This window comes from Papaver somniferum, chromosome 2 (genome assembly GCF_003573695.1).
Source record: "Papaver somniferum cultivar HN1 chromosome 2, ASM357369v1, whole genome shotgun sequence".
NCBI lineage: Eukaryota > Viridiplantae > Streptophyta > Magnoliopsida > Ranunculales > Papaveraceae > Papaver > Papaver somniferum.
Genome location: NC_039359.1, coordinates 29,546,848 through 29,565,485, shown reverse-complemented (window position 1 = coordinate 29,565,485; position 18,638 = coordinate 29,546,848). Strand labels below are relative to the sequence as shown.

The 18,638-nt window shown below is 35.8% G+C and overlaps 2 long non-coding RNA genes across 3 annotated transcripts; one reads left to right on the top strand and one right to left on the bottom strand.

Moving 5' to 3' along the window:
- Positions 1 to 9,206: 9,206 nt before the first annotated feature.
- LOC113347242 lies at positions 9,207 to 10,257 on the top strand. Its single transcript, XR_003358825.1, has 2 exons — positions 9,207 to 9,397; positions 9,515 to 10,257. It is a non-coding gene; the product is annotated as an uncharacterized LOC113347242 (long non-coding RNA).
- Positions 10,258 to 10,312: 55 nt separating this feature from the next.
- Positions 10,313 to 12,329, bottom strand: LOC113347241. 2 transcript variants are annotated; one of them, XR_003358824.1, is made up of 3 exons: positions 12,165 to 12,329; positions 10,826 to 10,954; positions 10,313 to 10,667 (listed from the first exon to the last, which is right to left on the bottom strand). It is a non-coding gene; the product is annotated as an uncharacterized LOC113347241 (long non-coding RNA). The 2 variants fall into 2 exon arrangements; XR_003358823.1 differs by having other exon boundaries at positions 10,435 to 10,667; positions 10,834 to 10,954.
- Between the last annotated feature and the right edge of the window lie 6,309 nt (positions 12,330 to 18,638).

Below are 18,638 nucleotides of genomic sequence, written 5' to 3'. Positions count from 1 at the left end.
TTTCTCATTGTTATAGCTACGGATCTTCAACAACGGTGATGCTAAACTTACAACCTTTGGGATCATTGGAGTACTTGGAAGTGACGAAGATTTCGAGGAATGTTGAAGATTAGACATGTGAAATAGGAGCTACTAAAGTTTCTTTATGTTTTTTGCATTCCATATGTATTCATAGTTTTGTCACTAAAATTGACAAAGGGGCAGATTGTTAGAGCATTTCTCGGTCGAACTCGCATGCGTTTCTATCTCAAACATGTTTGTCAATGTTAGTGATCAAAACTATAAGTCTTGATTTCTAGTCTATTATAGCTAAGTCTCGGACTAGGATAGAAAGTGTAGTTGAGCTCAAGGACTTCATGGAGATTCATCATACAAGTAGAAGAACTACTCAAGGAACCGTTGGAACTTCTCGACAAAAAGGTATGTGAAGAATTAAACTTATCTATCACTCAAAAGTCTATCTACTCTATCTCCTACTCTTTGAGACAAGAAGTCGTATGTTATATATATAGACTTGGATTATACACATTTGGTATTTCGAGCCGAGTATACCTCGCCTATCTATATCTCGAAATATGTGTTGGTAATCTTTTCACTTCGATCAAGTTTATATTTACCATGTGACGATAGTCATGATATGTTTCAATCATCTTGAAAATTGCTTTGATGAGAAATGGTGTAACAACTATATAACGTCCTCTAAGAATATTTCAATGGTTGAAATGAGAGTTTAGATTACATAACCAATGGTGGACATAAGCATTGTTGTGGAAAAACATTTATGTATAAGTCATATTCCTTGAACCAAAGTTTGCGAACTTTGTTGATCAACAGAACCGGAAGAATGGCGTGAGCCAAGTCCGCGAACTGCCGAAGTTCTCAAACCCGAGAATTTTTGCTGGAGTTGAAAAACTACTTGCGTGAAGCTAAGTCCTCGAACTCAGTCCGCGAACCCAGTCCGCGAACCAGCGAAGTTCTCATACTTGAGAATTTCTTCTGGAGTTTGTAAACTCGGCCCGATAACTTAAGTCCGCGAACCTAGTCTGCGAGCTTGAGAAGGTTATATATATGAAGATGATTTCTGAACCTAAACTTAAAAAGACTAAGGAATGTAGTTTGCAATCCGTGTCTATAAAAGTTCATGAATCGATTCAAGTGAATCAAATCATCTTTGCTTCAATTGTGTCTTATTTATCAAAAGACGGAACAAAACCTTTAGGGTGTATCTGTGGGAGACAGACTGATTCTTTGATCGACTTGTCTGTGTGAGACAGATTTTTTTATTGTCAAAGCTTGCGATATTGGGTCGTAGCAACTCTTAGTTGTGGGTGAGATCATCTAAGGTAATCAAGTGCGCAGTATCCTGCTGGGATCAGAGACGTAGGAGCATAACTGTACCTTGGATCAGTGTGAGATTGGTTGGGGTTCAACTACAGTCCAGACCGAAGTTAGTTTGGATTAGGCTAGTGTCTGTAGCGGCTTAATACAGTGTGTGTTTAATCTGGACTAGGTCCCGGGGTTTTTCTGCATTTGCGGTTTCCTCGTTAACAAAATTTCTGGTGTCTGTGTTATTTCACTTTCCGCATTATATTGTTTTGTTTTTATAATTGAAATAATACAGGTTGTGCGTTAGATCATCAATTAGAGTAATCCAACCTTTGGTTGTTGATTGTCATTGATTGATCCCTGGATATTGGTCTTTGGTACCATCCAAGTTATTCCTTGCATTTGATTAGAACTCGCAGTTCCTGCTTGAGTAAATCAAATCAAGAAGAGAGATATAAACTCGTTGATATACTTTTAATTGATTGAGTCTTGTTGATTCTCTTAAAAGTATATTCGAGTTTGTCCATACAGATTGCTAAGCGAAATATTTGGTGTTTTTGTTAGACCCCCGCTTTTTCACTTGGATCTCCAGTCAGCAAGGTTGAATATCTTTCATGGAAAGTTTATTTAATGAGCCTAAGCCACACCCCCTCGATGTATTACTAGCTATCTCCTTGGACAAACCTTTCGTCAAATGGAACGCGATATTCTCTTTAGACCTCAAAAAGTCAATGGTAATAACACCAATCGAGACTAGTTGTTTCAGGATATTATCTTCTACGAATGCGTATAGACTTCCTATTATAATTGTTGTTTTAGCATTGTAAGTGCAGCTTGACTGTTACAATGTATGAATATAGCTGGCACAGGTCCATGTATGAGAGGAGTGTCTTCTAAAAAGCATCTTATCCATGTGGATTCATATATGTAATTCAGTAAACTCTGATTTCATAATGGATCGAGCTATACATATGTACAGACCCACCTGCTAGAGTGAAAACATATCCACTCGTAGGCTTAGACTCCTTTGAGTCTAATATCCAGTTTGCATCACAATATCCCTCAAGGAAGGCAGGGTACCTTTAAGTGCCTCAACACTCTAAAAAGTGCATCATAATACTTCTGCAGCGGATTATAGGATACCTACTTAACCTACTCATAACATAAGCAATGTATGGTCTCATACAATTCACCCAATACACCAGACTTCTTATAACGTGTGAGTATTCAGTTTGTGAAACTCCAGTTCCTTTATTCTATTTGATTCTACAACAAGGCTCATACGGAGTACAAGTAGGGTTACAATCAAAATGATTATATTTTCTAAGCATAGATTCAATATAATAAGATCGGCTAAGAACATATCTATTAAAATTTCTTGTAATGTTCATCCATAAGATCATATCAGTGGGCCAAGTATTTCATGTCAAAGTTCTCATTTGGCATGTTTTTAGTGGCATTAATTGCGTCCATGTTTGTACCAAGTATAAGCATATCATTAACATACAAGCATACATCACACATGAATCATTCACAAGTTTAATGTAAACATACTTGTCAGATTCATTGATTTCAAAATAACTAAAAAACATGATCAAAATTTTCATGCAATTGTTTAGGTGTTGTAGACGGAACCTGTTAAGATCTATAAATATCTAAATTGGAAATACACTTGGAAAATTATTTATCGAAGCTACCACCCGACTTACGGAGTTGGGACCAATAAAAGGCACTAGTCCAATTAACATAGTTAGGTCAGGGAATCAAGATACGGGTTAGGAAGGTGTGAGGCATCTAGCCCGTCCAATTTGATGATTGGCTTCTACTTTATAATTGGGAATTTAGGGTTCCAATTTCAATACGCAAATAAATAGGAAAATAATAACTTATAATATGTGCACAAGTTAAATTGTCGAAGGAATGAACGACTATTGAAAACCTGTAACGAAAGAATAACGAGTAGCTAGCTCATATGGTCATTCCCGTCTCTATTTCCATCCCCAAGTCTTTCATATACTCGTTCATCTAAAGACTATATGGGGGAATGTCTCCCATGTGGCTAAAAAACACTAGTACACACACCCTTTTGCCATGCCAAATTGGCGTGTCCATAGGGGTTTTGACACGCCAATTTGATTAGGACTTTCCATAGCTTCATCTTACGTGGTTTTAGGTAAAACGACGTGGTTTTAGGTAGCTTATAGCCACGTCTGCCTTGCGTGTCCATTTCTGCATGAAATGGACACGCTAGAGCCATATAGGCGTTGCTATATAGTGTCCCAAAAACTTAAGTACTGGTACTCTATAGACACACGATTTATTGTTTTGGCATGGTTATTTGGTTCACTACAGACACACAAATTGCTTTTTGCGTGCTTGATTCATTATAGACACACAAATTGCTTATTGGCGTGGCTATTTGGTTCACTTTAGACATGCAAATTGCTTTTTAGCGTAGCCATTGGTTATCCGATAGACACGCCATATAGGTTTAATGTGGTTATATGTTATGTTTTAGCCACGCCAATTTCACTTACCTTCATCCACGTGGCTGTATTAGTACCGTTGAATACCATCCACATGTAACGTTGTGATCCGTTCATTGGATATCCTATAGACACTCCCCATATAGCGTGGCTATATGTGATATTTAGCCACGCCAATTTACAATTACCTTGATCCACGTGGCCGTATTAGGAATCATTGGATCTCATTTAAGATGATGCAATATTGACCGTTAGATTATATGCATCCTTCACTGTCCACATGTAACGTTGTGAGCCGTTCATTGGATATCCTATAGACATGCCCCATAGAGCGTGGCTATATGTGATATTTAGCCACGCCAATTTCCAATTAACTTGATCCACGTGGCCGTACTAGGAATCGTTGGATCTCATTTAAGATGATTCAATATTGACCGTTAAATTATATGCATCCTTCACCGTCCACATGTAACGTTGTGAGCCGTTCATTGAAGAACCTATAGACACGCCATATAGCGTGGCTAAATGTGATATTTTGCCACTCCAATTTAAAATTACCTTCATCCATGTGGATGTATTAGGAACCATTGGATCTCATTTAAGATGATGCAATATTGACCGTTCAGATATAACGTTGACCGTCCACATGTGACGTTGGGAGCCGTTCATCGGAGAACCTATAGACACGCCATATAGCGTGGCTTTATGTGATATTTAGCCACGCCAATTTATATCTTCTTAATGTGTCTTTATGTTATGTTTATCCACGCCAATTAATCTCGAAGCGTGTGTATTACGCGTGTGACTCCTCTAAGCCGTTCAGATATGACGCATCTAAACCATCCACCTGGCACTATCCAAATTCTCTTATACTTTATAAATTGTGGTTAAATCTGAAATTCATATATGCCAAAAATTCATATTATTATTAATAACACAATTAAAAATGTTGAGCTTTGGTCTAATAGTTTGCAAAAGAAAATATTAAAGAGCATTTATCCAAAAATCATCAGTTTTTCTTCAAATTTTTTTGATGGTGGTGTCTCTTCAAGCAATTGATCAGGTTGTGACATTCTCGACGCGGCAAACCTTGTCATCCTCTGTTTCCCATTTGGAAGTTGGTATGCCTGATCTACACTTTGTACATATAACTTTCTCCGCGCCTTTTTAATCTTCTTTGGAAGCTTGTCAGAGTCTGCATGACTCCCCGAATGTGGATTGACTGGTAGGTTCTCCTCATTCAGTTTATCTTCTGCAAGGTTGCTTGTTTTTCTTAGGTCATTGTCCAATTTCTTCTCAGAATCTAAAACTGGTTCTGGTTGCTTATGAGGTTTTCCATGCTGTGAGTTTCCTGCAGCAAGAGATTAAATATATTATACACACACACACACACACACATATATATATATATATATATTCTAAATCCAAGGAGAATTCGTCTGTCATGGGAATTCTCAATAAGAGACAGACAAAAGTCATTTTTCCAACAATGTAATAAAGCCAACTTCACTGAAGGCCGCGACATTTTTCACAGCTGACACCCATAATAAAATCCGTAACCAAATATCAATTTTCTAATTTACACTGACATTCATGTTCCATTTAGGTGTTAATATATTTCATCGTACTTATTCTTTAATCAAACTGAATACACGATTTATGTAAAACAATTTATGTACTTGGTTAACAAAGCAAAAGAGCTAAGAAACTAACCTCGTCATCAGAGATGGAACAGTTATCTTTCGGTCATGCCACAAAACCATCTTTATCTTCACTTAATAACTTAAACTCACCACTTGGTTCGGTTAACACGAACAATGGAACTATAACCTTCTGAATATTGACAACATAACAGTTTTTAGGAAGATCTTGTCCATGTATTTTCTGGTTAGGCATCGTAGGTAAAATACTGCCTGTAGCAACGACGTTTCCCCTAGATCCATTCAAAAGTCGTAACTATCCTTAGTACCAAAATATTTTAATGGATTCAGCAGCAAACAAGAAACAACAACAAAACCAAGTCCAAGCATTAGTACTAGTGTTTGGGATTAAAGGGGTAAAAGAGTAGTAAAGGAGGAGGAAATGGAAATATAGGTTTGGGGTAAAAGGGATGAATGAGTTGCAAAGCATGAGGAGGAAGAATTTCTTCTTTTTGAGTTGCGTAGCATCAAATGATTCATCTATAGATTGTAACTATCCTTTCGTCCCTATGGAATAGCAGAAACAGGTTATTGTAACTAATCTTAAAAAACTATAGATGGGCAGCTTGGTGGATTGATTCGTCTTCTTACCTATCTCCTTCGAGTCGAGACCATGCGTTCGAATTTGGGTAGAAGCTTTTTTATTTATTTTTTGAAAGTCAGTTAATGATTGTTGGGCTGGAGAAGAAAAAGGCCCTCAACGGAGCTGGGCCAGTGCTGTCGCAGTTACAGCCCATTTCATGTATACCCATACCCAGTAATAAATAGAACTGGTGTGTCTATAAACGCACACTATGGACACGCATACTAGTATGTCTAATAAAACCAATTTTTTAACCACGCATATAAACCAGCGTGTCTATAAAACGCATATAAACCAGCGTGTCTATAAAACACACTCTATGGACATGCATACTAGCGTGTCCAATAAACCGATCTGTTTAGCCACGCAATACAACCAGCGTGGCTATAAAACACCTACTATGGACACGCATACTAACATGTCTAATAAAACCAACTTTATAGCCACCTAAATTAACCGGCGTGTCAGCAAATCGAACACTATGGACACGCATACTGGCGTGTCTAATAAAACTAACTTTTTAAACACGCCTCAAGTGGCGTGACTATTTTTATGGACACACCACAACTGGTTAACATGGCCATAGACTGGTCTATAAACACGCCCAAAATTTAAAGTTAACGTGACTAAACAGTTAATATTTTGACGCGCTACTAGCCTTGGCGTGGATGAAAGCACTTATATTAACATGCCCATAGAACATGGCGTGTCTATAGGGTAGAAGTATACCCTATAGACACGCCAAAATCAAAAAGGCGTGACAGAGAAATTTATATCTGGCGTGGTTAAAGGTCATTTTTGTACTAGTGAAAATTACCCTACACGAGGGACTGTCTCCTATGTAGCAATTTTTTTTCCTTAAACTAGAGACAGTCCCCCATACAAAGCATTTTGGATTTTTTTTTTTGTTGAACTTTTTTTCTAGACAGGGTACTGTCTCTCTTCTAGATTTGTTTTCCTCCGTAATCATAATGGGATCACTCCTTTGATTGATCGAGCGCTCCTCCAAGATAAAGGAGTTAGTCTCATTTGGAGACCACCAATAGCTCAATGCCCTAATAAGACTAAAAATATAGCATCCTTGTACAAGATAACTCTAGATACTTATAGTGTCCTAATTTAGACATTTTTTTTGAACCGTGTTGGTCAATAAAGGTCATTTTAAATTGGAAAGTTTTTATCCGTTACTGTAAGATATCTTCAAAACGTCTGTATTCTGTTTGCCGCTACCATTGATGCATGTCAGAGGTATCTGTTGGTCATAAATAGACATCGTAAACAGATCGTATCTATAATACAAAACATCATAGGTTTTTGAGCTTTGGACGGACGGATAACATTTTGAGAGACAAACGTTGCATCCGACCATCCCAGTCTCATCCCAGTGAAAGACAGCCGACGATCGTCCTTTCTGTAACCCCTCTCATTATGAATCAAAATTTATTAATCTTTGATTATTGCATAAACTCTTAACTCAAGATATTCAAAGAAACATTAAATGAAATCATAATATATCATACATGCATTAATTGGATTTAGTAGTGGCATGATGAATCTAATGGGAAATGAGATTTATTTGTTTATTTCTATTCATAACTCATAAGTGAGATATGCATACACACTATTACTTAAATGTTTTTGTGTTCGTTTTTGGATAATGTATATAGACATTATTTTCGCTTAAAACAAGATAGAAAACTATCTTATAAAGGAAATTTAATGTCCGTAAAAAAAGAAAAATTACACCAGTCAGATATCATATTAAAGCAGTGCAGTTACAGCACGAGCTATTTCTATATATTTATTAAAACTCTCTGTTAACCTCATGTCGTGCCGTTACGTCACGGGTTATTTCTAGTACCTTATAAGCAGTGAAGATGTTTCTCAATCAAAAAATCATCAAGACTTACTGTTTTCTTCTTCTAATAATAATAACATCTTTATGAACTTTTATACAATGCGCTCTTGTTCTGGTCAACAAAGTACAATCCTTGAATTCGATAATCAGCATTTAATTGAATCCTGAAGGCATAATTCCTTGACCTATACTTGCCAATTATTTAGAAAAATCAGATTATCGTCTAAAAAAATTGATAGATCCTTGAAATCATAAATGCACCATTCTATATGTGTTTTTCATCCTCTATTATAACCCAATATTCCAACCGGCGTTAACCTTCCCGTAAATAATGGAATATATACCAATTAACACAAAAAAGACTTTTGTTACATAATTTATTTATTTCTTATAAACATCATGAACTTAAGTAGTCTGATGTCTCATACATACACATAACAATTCGTTCATATACGGATCCGATGGATTATTTGCAAGTTGATCAACCAATCTCTGCATTTAACACTTGACAAACCTGTAATTGACAAACATGTGAACATCTCTATAACCTTTTCCATTGGTATCAATCTTCTTAAAAACAGTGTTATAGTCCAAATCCAACCCTCCGTTGCTGCACTGATCAACAATACGGACAATTATTTTAGCGCCTGTACTTCTATTGTACACCTGCATCAAAATTATTCAAAACTTCTTTGTTATCTTTGATCTAGAATCCCACGGATAAGAAATGAAATAATCAACGGCCAAAAACAATCAGCAAAACCCTTGTTTATAAGCAAGAGATATGCAGTTAAATTCCTGTGTAATTGCTTAGTGCTGGTACTCAAGCACTTGCCACAAGATGCTTGATCACGAGGTCCAGCCGGTCCACAAAAGGCGGTCCAGCCATACTTTTTACGCCATGCAAGGGGCTTATTCGCATCCCAAGTGGAATAAGCGCTAGCTTTGTTCAAGTTCCATCCAATTTTAGCGGGATTGTAGTTATGATATGTTGCGCGCAAGTTAGTAGCAGACTGGCCATTCACAATGCAAACAACAGCTGCTGTTAAAAACACGTTTTGTGAAAGTAAATATACCACAAATCAGAAATGTTGAAGTTTTTTCCCTCCAACTTCACCTTTTAACACGACGAGGTATTGTAAGCTTAATTCCCAAGGCTACATCCATTGAGCACATAGTTTCTTGCGATTTAAGTCCATTGTTTCACCAGAGAGATTTAAAACTTACAGGTACAACCTTCTTTAATAATTATATCTTGATCAAAGCCGTAACAAGTTGGAGGTTGCGGTCAATGGAGGCTGCTCTGTGTCTCTGAAATCTATCATCCAAATTCTCTGCTCTAAAAATAAACTAGTCATTAAGGTTTCACAGGCATCCATGGCAAAGGCATTTATCTGAATACCATCACCACCACCACCAATTACTAAGAACAATTCTACAACAGGTAATCCATTCATCGTGATTTTAGGTAATCTTAAATTTGTTTGATTAACTTAGGGTTCTTAATAATCAATTGCATGTTTAATTAAATTGTTTAATTGCATGTTTGAATCTGAATTAGAGTTACAACGGTGAACTGATTGAGGACAAGATGGTGGTGCTACTGTAGAAATTCAACAAGATGGTTGTGGTAGAAATTGATATATGATGTTCAAGGGGTATTCAAAGTCAAGGATGAGAAGATCTGTTAATAAGAAACCAAAATTCTGATGTGTTAGAAGATTGAGTTGGAATTTTGAAGACGCGGAAGTAGGGGTTCTGTGGGTGTTTGAAGATTTGTGGTTTTCTTCTGTGAAGGGATTGAAGAAACAGGTGTAGTAATTCGAAATTAAGGTTTCGTGGTTGGGGTTTTCTTTGGGCAATTTTTGAGGACACAGAAGAGGGGTTCTGCTAGTGTTTGAAGAATTGTTTTTCTTCGTGAAGTGATTGAAGAAACATGTTTAGACGTTTAGTGATTTATTTGAATAGTTTCAACCTTGTGTTATCTTGTTGAGGCTGCAATTAATCAGTGAAGAGGATTGTCTGATCATGATAAGCTTATGTGTGATTTGTTTTTCTTTTTGATTGATACTGTAATAACCCGGTCCCGGACTGGTACCGGACCTGTGTTACCGGTACAGGTACATGTATAGGTACAGGTACTCAAAATAGAGAACCAGTCAACATGAGGTACAGGGAACAGGTTCCTAGGAAAACCGGACTGTACCGGCTCATGTGCAGCCCTAACTATAACGGCTGCGCATCCAACAGTTCCAATAGTGTTTCCAGCAAAACTTTAAATCTATAAGAACACTTGATTGCTAACTGAAATTTCATGAAATTCGGGCTCAAGCAGTTAAGCTCAACGGCTGCACTAACATAAGAAGAAAAACCCAAAACATCTAGAGTTCTTCATTTAGTTTCAAACCCTTCAGCAGCAAAATGCCTTAAGGAGACGTGATTTCATGATCTTCTGCCTGGAAAATTTCCTGCTATAGAAACTAAACACTGTAAAACATAAACGTATCTCATAGCAAACCTTAAGGTCCCTAACAACAACCAAGAAGCTGAAATGTGATGGAGCACAACATACGACATCACACATAGGATAACGGACATTCAAATTTATACCAGCTTACCAAACTACAAAATGATTGTTTCTATTATTTTTTTCTACTATCAAAAATTGATTTGCATCAAGTGTTCACGAACATACTAGGTTCAGATGTGAATGCCTACAAAGAAAAAGAAAAAAAAACTTAGTCTTCATCTCATTTAGACAAACAACCATAGATCAAAAAGAACCAAACAGCTAGTAAAGAATTCAATTCAAGCTACATTTGAAAGCTGAAAGATTTCTGTATGCAGCAGCTCATATTGGCTAAGAGTTTACCATCTTACTCATTTTGCTGGTTAAATAAGGCTACGTGCTATTGCTGCTGTTTTCATCCTTTCCAGTACCCCCAGCTACTGCAGATCCTGAAGGAGGTTCTGCGGACAATGCCTTCAAGACTGCCTCATTCTGCAAAAATAAATAAATCATGTAATTTCAAAGTCCTGATAAACAAACTCTGGCTACTTTACCCAAAACATCACGCTCTACAAATCCTATCATATCTGACATTCACAAGAAGAGAAATACAGTAAAGCTCCTCTTAGTGAGCAATGCTACAATTAAATAGATGAATCGATCCTTAGAAAAACCAGGTTAAAACAGTGTAAGATTTTCTTCAACCTACGAACTGCAACAACTCAGTGTACCTTGCCAAAATTGAAATTAAAATAAAGTGTAGTAGAGTCTACTACAAATTTCAGACATTTATTCCTGCTTTACGACATGCACATGCACGTTTTTCAATCGGATACAAACCAAGCTTATAGCATAAAACAATATCACTATAAGATGGAAGAAACCGAAACCGTTGCAGCTGGGAAAGACCTGAACAGTTCAATAGAAACTTAGTGTGCTATGTTTTCTGTATTGAGTTTCAATTTCAATTCTATCCTGACACTGTTGTAAACTGAGTGTTTAACACCTTCATTCTAAGGGAGGGCGTTAGAAGCTAATTCAAGATGAAGGTTACCTAAGAATATGCTTTTGAAGACACTATAATGATTGTATTAGAAGTTATCTGGGTTAGAGTTGGGTAATCAGTTATTAGATTGGTCCTTCTAGTTCTAGTTATGTATGCCTACACAAAAACCACCAACAATGTCTTTTCTATGTATTCATTGTGCTCTTTCCTCTCTACTCTTGTCTCATAAATACAAAACGAATGGGATTAACATTGATGCTTCCAAGAGATGCTCATCCAATTTACTAGGATAGCTTTACCTTATTAATGTAAGTGAATTTTTGCCCAAAAATACGCTGAACTCAAGTCCCATTATGGTAAGACCCAACTCACTTGCTCACAGAACAACAAATGAAACAAGGGTAGTGTAACCTCATCTTCGAAGTTCGAACCACATTCCCCTAGTTTACATAATAAATTTGCACCAAAATTCACCAACCCAATACAATCATTCATTCCGACTAATGTTGTTTACTTGATTTCACTGTATTGAAACAAAGAAACAAAAATACTCAATTCGAAACTAGTCACTCATCAAGCAGAAAAAGGTGAACCCTAATCACCAATTTCAAACAAAATACAACGAAGAGATGAATTTTGTTGGTAAACCCTAAAACCCTAAATCATACAGAAAAGTGAATAGAATGGTTAGTTTACCTGCCAAACCCTAAGAAGTCTCTTCTTGGCATTGGCTTTTCTAGTAGGAGTAAGCTTTATTTTCTTCCAGACCTTCCCACCTGAATCATGCTTCTTCACTATCTCCAGAAACCTTGTCCCCCAAAATGCACTCGCCATCTCTCTCTCTTTACCCTTTCGTCGAGAAACTAGAAAGTTACAAGGAAATGACATAATGGTACACTAAAATGGAACTGACATACGCGGTTTAGGGTCCGTTTGGTATCAAAAACTCTTCGTGGACCGCTCAAACAGATAACACAAAAACTACCCCAACTGGGTTGCACAGACGCGTCCGTGTAGATGCGTACACAACGCGACGCGGGCGCAGACATTACAAAATTCTTAAAAAATCATGACGCGGACACGTATATATATTTATTTATTTATATATTATATATATATGTATATTTATACAGCAAAGTCAAGTGTTTCTATCTTAAAAATTAGAAAATAATGTTACAAGTGTATAAATTTCAAAAGAAAAGGAGAGATCGTTTGTTTATACACGCCGAAGGTCAAGCAATCGATCACTATTAAACACATGACACAATCAAAATGTATTCTTAGAACGACATATGCCCAACCAAGGGTATATGGGATGGCATTTCCAATTACAAAACCCTAACAAAGACTTGAATGATTGATCTAAATGTTTGTCTTTCTTCATATAATTAATCATAGTAAAAAGAATAAAGGAAGAAGTTTAAAGGAAAAGTGAAAACTACAGGGAGACCCATACTACAGATTTTCTACACCGTGAAACCCACGAGCGGAAAAGTTCACGCGCGCACCCAATTTTCGTGAGAAAATTTCTCCCAAACCCACAATTTATAAAATTTGGTTTCTTCATATTTCTTCTTCTTCTTCTTCTTCTTCACGGGAATTTCTTCTTCAATTATTTTTCTTTTCTTCCTCCCAACTGTGACTTACAATCAATAATATTGATAGACAGTATAATCACATGAAGATTGGAAACAATAGGTGAATGAAATCGAAAGTTAGGGTTTTATGTGATGTTCTGAGATGAATCGAGATCTTACTGTTTTGTTATTTCTGAAAGATGTATGAATGATTTTTTTTAATTATGTATTATGATTGAGAAGATGGATCTGAGATGTGTTCTGAGATGGAGATAGGGTTTGTAATTGTTTCAATCAAGTAGAACATGAAGAAAAGTTGATTTGAGATTTAGAAAATACAGGGAATAATAATAAAGCTTATTTGAGCTGGGATGATGAACAACGAAGAAGAAGAAGATGATGATGTTGTTATGAGTGCATAACATGTCATGCAATCGAAAAAATGGATGCATAACACATTAACCGACATCTTTGTTATTTTGTGTGAAATTGAAAATTGATGCAAAATGCATCATGCAGTCGAGAAAATGGATGCATTACCTGATATGCATCCAAAATACGGCTGCATAATGCATTATGCATCGAGAACATTGTTGCATAATCTTTTATGCATCGAGAAAATGGATGCATAACCTAATATGCATCCTTAAATATGGCTGCATAACCAATTATGCATCAATCTTTATGTACGCACTCAACCAAAACAATGGTTACATAACTCGTTATAGATAGAAAATGGTTGCATAATTCGTTATGCGTCTGCATAATGTGTTATGCATCTTTTTTGGAGGCTGCATAATGAATATGTAGTCGGTTTTCGAAAATTTTCCTTAAAACGATGATCACCTCCGATTTTTTCGTGAAAAACAAAAAATTGATATTGTTGTTTGTACTCGTTGCGTAGCTCTCTTAAAAAGATTTCCAACGATATAAAATTTGTAAAATTCCAAGGCACGGATTTTTAGATATGCTATATCCAAGTTGCATTGCCAATTATACCCCTGATGCATAACCCGTCATGCGGATGCATAATCCGACATGCAAACATTTTTAATAATTTCATATAATTATGGGTGTCACGGAACTAAATTAATTGTGGGCCTGACAATGAGAATATTATTTTTTTGGGCTTGCGCCTAATTTTCCGAAAAAAATGCTTTAACCCCGAGTCATCGGTGCGTCCAAACAAGATGGGAGCGGGACGCGCATATTGGTGCGTCAGACACGCGTCGTGTCAGCGTCCAACGCACGCCATGTGTCTGACGCGGACACCACTCAAAAAACGGAGCGTTCGTGCAACCCAGACCCCAACATCTCTTTGCATGGTAGGGTCTAAGGTTGGGACCGGGTTTGGTAATGCTTTTATTCTTCCAAAAGCACTTTCAAAACCTATATATGTCAATAATTTTTGAAATTGGTGTGTGGTAAAAAAAAATCAAAGTGCTTTTTACCCAAAGCATTTCCCAAATTCCTCAATTTTTAAAAGTTGGGGAGAAAGAGCTTTTAAAAGCTACAAAAGCATAAGCTTTGGTCCCACCAAAATTTAATGTCTGATTTATCCTTTTTGTCCCTATTTTATTTTGTAAATGACAAAATTACCCTTAAATATGGATAAAATTAATTTTTTATTTATTATATTTTATTCTTTAAATATTATTATATTTTATTTTCGAACTATTTTATGATACCATTTCATTTAGTTTGTAAAAAAAAATAAAATAATTACTTAATTTTGGTTTAACTTCTTGTTTGAAAATTATATATATATATATATATTAAAAAGTGATTAAGTAAAATAATTTTTGTAACAATCATAATAATAGTAACAATTAGTAAAAAAATAGTAAATTTAATATTTAATAGTAAAAAAATTAATTATTTTTAAATCCAATAGAATAGAATAAAACTATTTTTTAGAGATAAATCTGTTTTTGTCATTTGCCACAACAACAAATGTTGAGTCTCATATTTTACCAAACATACTTTGATTGTTTTTTAATCACCTTTAACTTTGATTAATATTTTACTAAACATCTAACTGCTTTTTTCTCACAGCATAACACAGCAACGCACATCATAAAAGTGCTTTTACAAAAACCGCAGCAATACCAAACTAAGCCTAAAAGTGGTCCTCCTGCTGACTCCAAGGGGGCGGGCCCACCCTCATGTTTGAGGGCGGTTTTTGCATTTTATTTTGAGACGGTTCATATAGAACCACTAGTTTGGTTTTTAGTGCAAAAGGTCATTGACTTGACTTCAGTAGAAATTAATGTTTTTATCCCAAAGTTGTTGGGATCTGGACACTTTAGTCCTCTCCTCTCAAGCCTAGTACTAGGAGGTCTAAATTAACAAAATTCTAAACGGGTTGGTCCTTTAGTGAACGATTTAGTCCAAAACGCACTTTTTTGTGACATAAGTACCCATCATCATTTCTTCTTCATAGTCGTTTCAGTTTCATTTTTCGAAATTCGAAAGAGCTCTCCATCTACTCCTGTTAAAGACGACAGCATAAGATTTTGACAAAATTTCATCTCGGATTTAAAAGAGAAGAGAAGGAGGAGAATCATTTAGAAGAACCTTGCAGAGATTTAAAAGGAAAAGTAGTGATGGTAACTGGTGCATCATTTGGTACTGCTCGTGAGTTTGGTTTAGATATAGCAAATCTGGTTGTAAAATTGTTGCAGCTGCTAGAAGAATCGATCAATTAAAGTCTCTTTGTGAAGAGATTAATCAATTAAATAAAGAAGGATTAATAGTTGTTGTTGCTGTGGAACTTGATTTATCTGCTAGTGGTGATGTTAATGATTCTTCTGGTCAAAAGGCTTGGGATTCATTTGGTGTAATCCATGCTCTTGTTAATAATACTGATATAAGAGGTAATAATACAATTTCCCATTTATTTATTTTTTTGCAGAATTTTTTTCTTCCATTTTTTGCAGAATTTTTTTCTTCCAATTTTTGCAAATACTACCGATAAAAAAAAATAAATCTTTTTATACAAATACTTTCATGAGTGATTAATTTTGTTGATTTTCTCTATGAATAAAAGAATTAGAAGGTGGTTGAAGAGATCGAGTTTGGTAGAGAATGGATTACGATATGGTTTTGGTTTTGCTTATGAATGTGGATTGTTGAATTGAAACATGGAATGAGAGATGACATGGGTTAGAACAACACCACAACCTCATCTCTGCCATCTGTGTTTATATATATGTTTTGATTTTGTGTTTATATATATCTGTATTCAAGGTTGAGGCATTCTTCTTAAACAGTCTGTGTTTGTGTTTCAATTATGATCTTCTTTAGTGTCTCTGACCATTGATTCAGTCCTGTTTTTGATTTTTACTTTCAATGATTTGGTTTGCAGATCATGTTTTTGCTTTTAGGTGTCGTTGTGTTACTAGAGATTAGTAAATTAAAGTGTAAGCGTCTGCAGATCATCTTAAATTGCTTTGTTAAAAAGATTACATTTACAATAGTCTCATTCGAGTAATTTTCTTGATTACAACACAAAAATATTACACCACAACAAGTATTTTTGATTGATACTCTACCCATATGCGAGTAATTTACTTGGCTCTCCTTTTTGTCCCAGAGGTCAAGGTCATCTATCTCCCAACTCTCCACCATATTTTGGACCTTCAAGGAAGTTGGATTTTGAGCTAGAAATGGTTAGTCATTATTTCCTTACTTGATTATCAGCCACCCATTTTTTTTGTACGACTGGCACCTGTTATCTTTGACAGGTAGCTCAACGTTCTGACAGACCTGAACTGATTTGTTTTCAGGATGTTGTATTAGGTCCGCGAAACAAGTTAGGTTAGTCTGTGGATGTCAATTGCGCAGATGATTACATTTTTGGTCTTATGACAGTAGGTTGAGTCCAGTAGACCTTAGGATGGTAGTTAGCGGGTAATGTCTAGTAGCTCACTAGTTCAAAGAATAATTGGCAGCAGAAGTCTTTTGATGTGATCCAAAACAATCAAAATCTTATCCTATGAAGATCTTTGCTGCACTCTAATTACTGGTGAGTGCAATTGTGGCCTTTTGCAATAATTGTTCTTTTCTAGTAGACATGGAAGATAGGATCATTTTGGTATATATACTTTGGGTACATACGTGGAAAACATGTGTACATACTTGTACACATGTTGATTGTTAATGTGTACATACTTGTACACCATTATAGGTGTATACATAGTTGTACACCATTGTGTTATTTAACATTCTCCAAGGGTTTCACCAGGAAGGAGCAATCCAATTCTTCATGGAGGAATACGACAAAGTACAAGAGACATGCCAAGAAGGACTAAAATATGGCAAAAATAACCAGGAATTGATGGATGGTGTAAGAAGGTAAAATTCTCGATCCTGCATATATGTGTATTTTGAATATGGAAATATAATATTGCACTTCTTAATAATCATGTACAAGTTGCATTCCTGAGTTGATGTTTCGGAATGTTATTGCAGATGTGTGGCAAAAATTAACAAAACGAACTGTGGTGATATCAGTGACGATGATTTGAAGGAGAGACAGGTGAGAGAAGATTTGATCTGTTCTTTCTACCTTCTTTTGTAGTCTTCATATCGAGAAAAGAGATTCCTTGCAAGTACTTCAAAACTTCCGGTTTTGAGTTTGGATAACAATTGTGTTATTTTTTTTATTGTGCAGGCCAAGGCATTGCAGAATCCAGAGATCTAGAACATTTTATCCATCCAATCATGAGACAAGTATTTCCTCTTTCATTTTTATGAGTCATGTGTGATAAGATCGTATCTTGGGAATTCAACTTTCATTTTACACATTTTGTAATGATTACAGGTTCATAGTTTACTGAAGGACCTTGTGCATAAGGCTGTCAGTAAGACTTTGGTAAGTTCATATTGATTCTTAATGTGATTATACACCTGTTGTTACTGTGTACATTGTTGTGCAATTGTTGATTGTGTAAATTGGTGCACATGTAATATAAGTGTACAAATTGGTGCACCTGCAATAAAAGTATACATATTGATGCACCTGTAACAAGATGAGTGAAACACACGCATAGTAATTTCCTTGCTATTACTTTCGTCAAGTCATAGTAATTTCTGTCACAAATGGCGGTTATCAGTGTCAATGGTGTAAAAGCTGAGATGTGACTTACGATGTTGATTGTCGACTCAAATGGTATTACAGATGTTGGAAAAGCTTCATTTTGCTGCAAAAACCTCTAAATTGTTAGACCGCATGAGCTTGTAATTTCTACAAAGTAGCTGTATTTTCTTGTATGCCAGTTATACACGGTGCACATAAAAGTGCATTGTGTTTTTTGTGCTTGTTATATGAGGTGTATATGTTTGTACATCAGTTATAGTTTACTTTAGGATTCATTATCTTCCTAGTGCTATACATTTGTTGGATTTTCCTTTGTTCTGAATAGGTGATGTTCAAATGGTCTTATTCTGCTGTTGAAACTTATTTGTGGATGGATGCAGACATGGTCGATCAATATTGATGTTCCGAGGAAAACATTTGCAATACCATGAAACATGAAGGTATTTGGATCTCTTATGTTGCAACATTTTTTTCCTCTAGGTTTGTATGTGG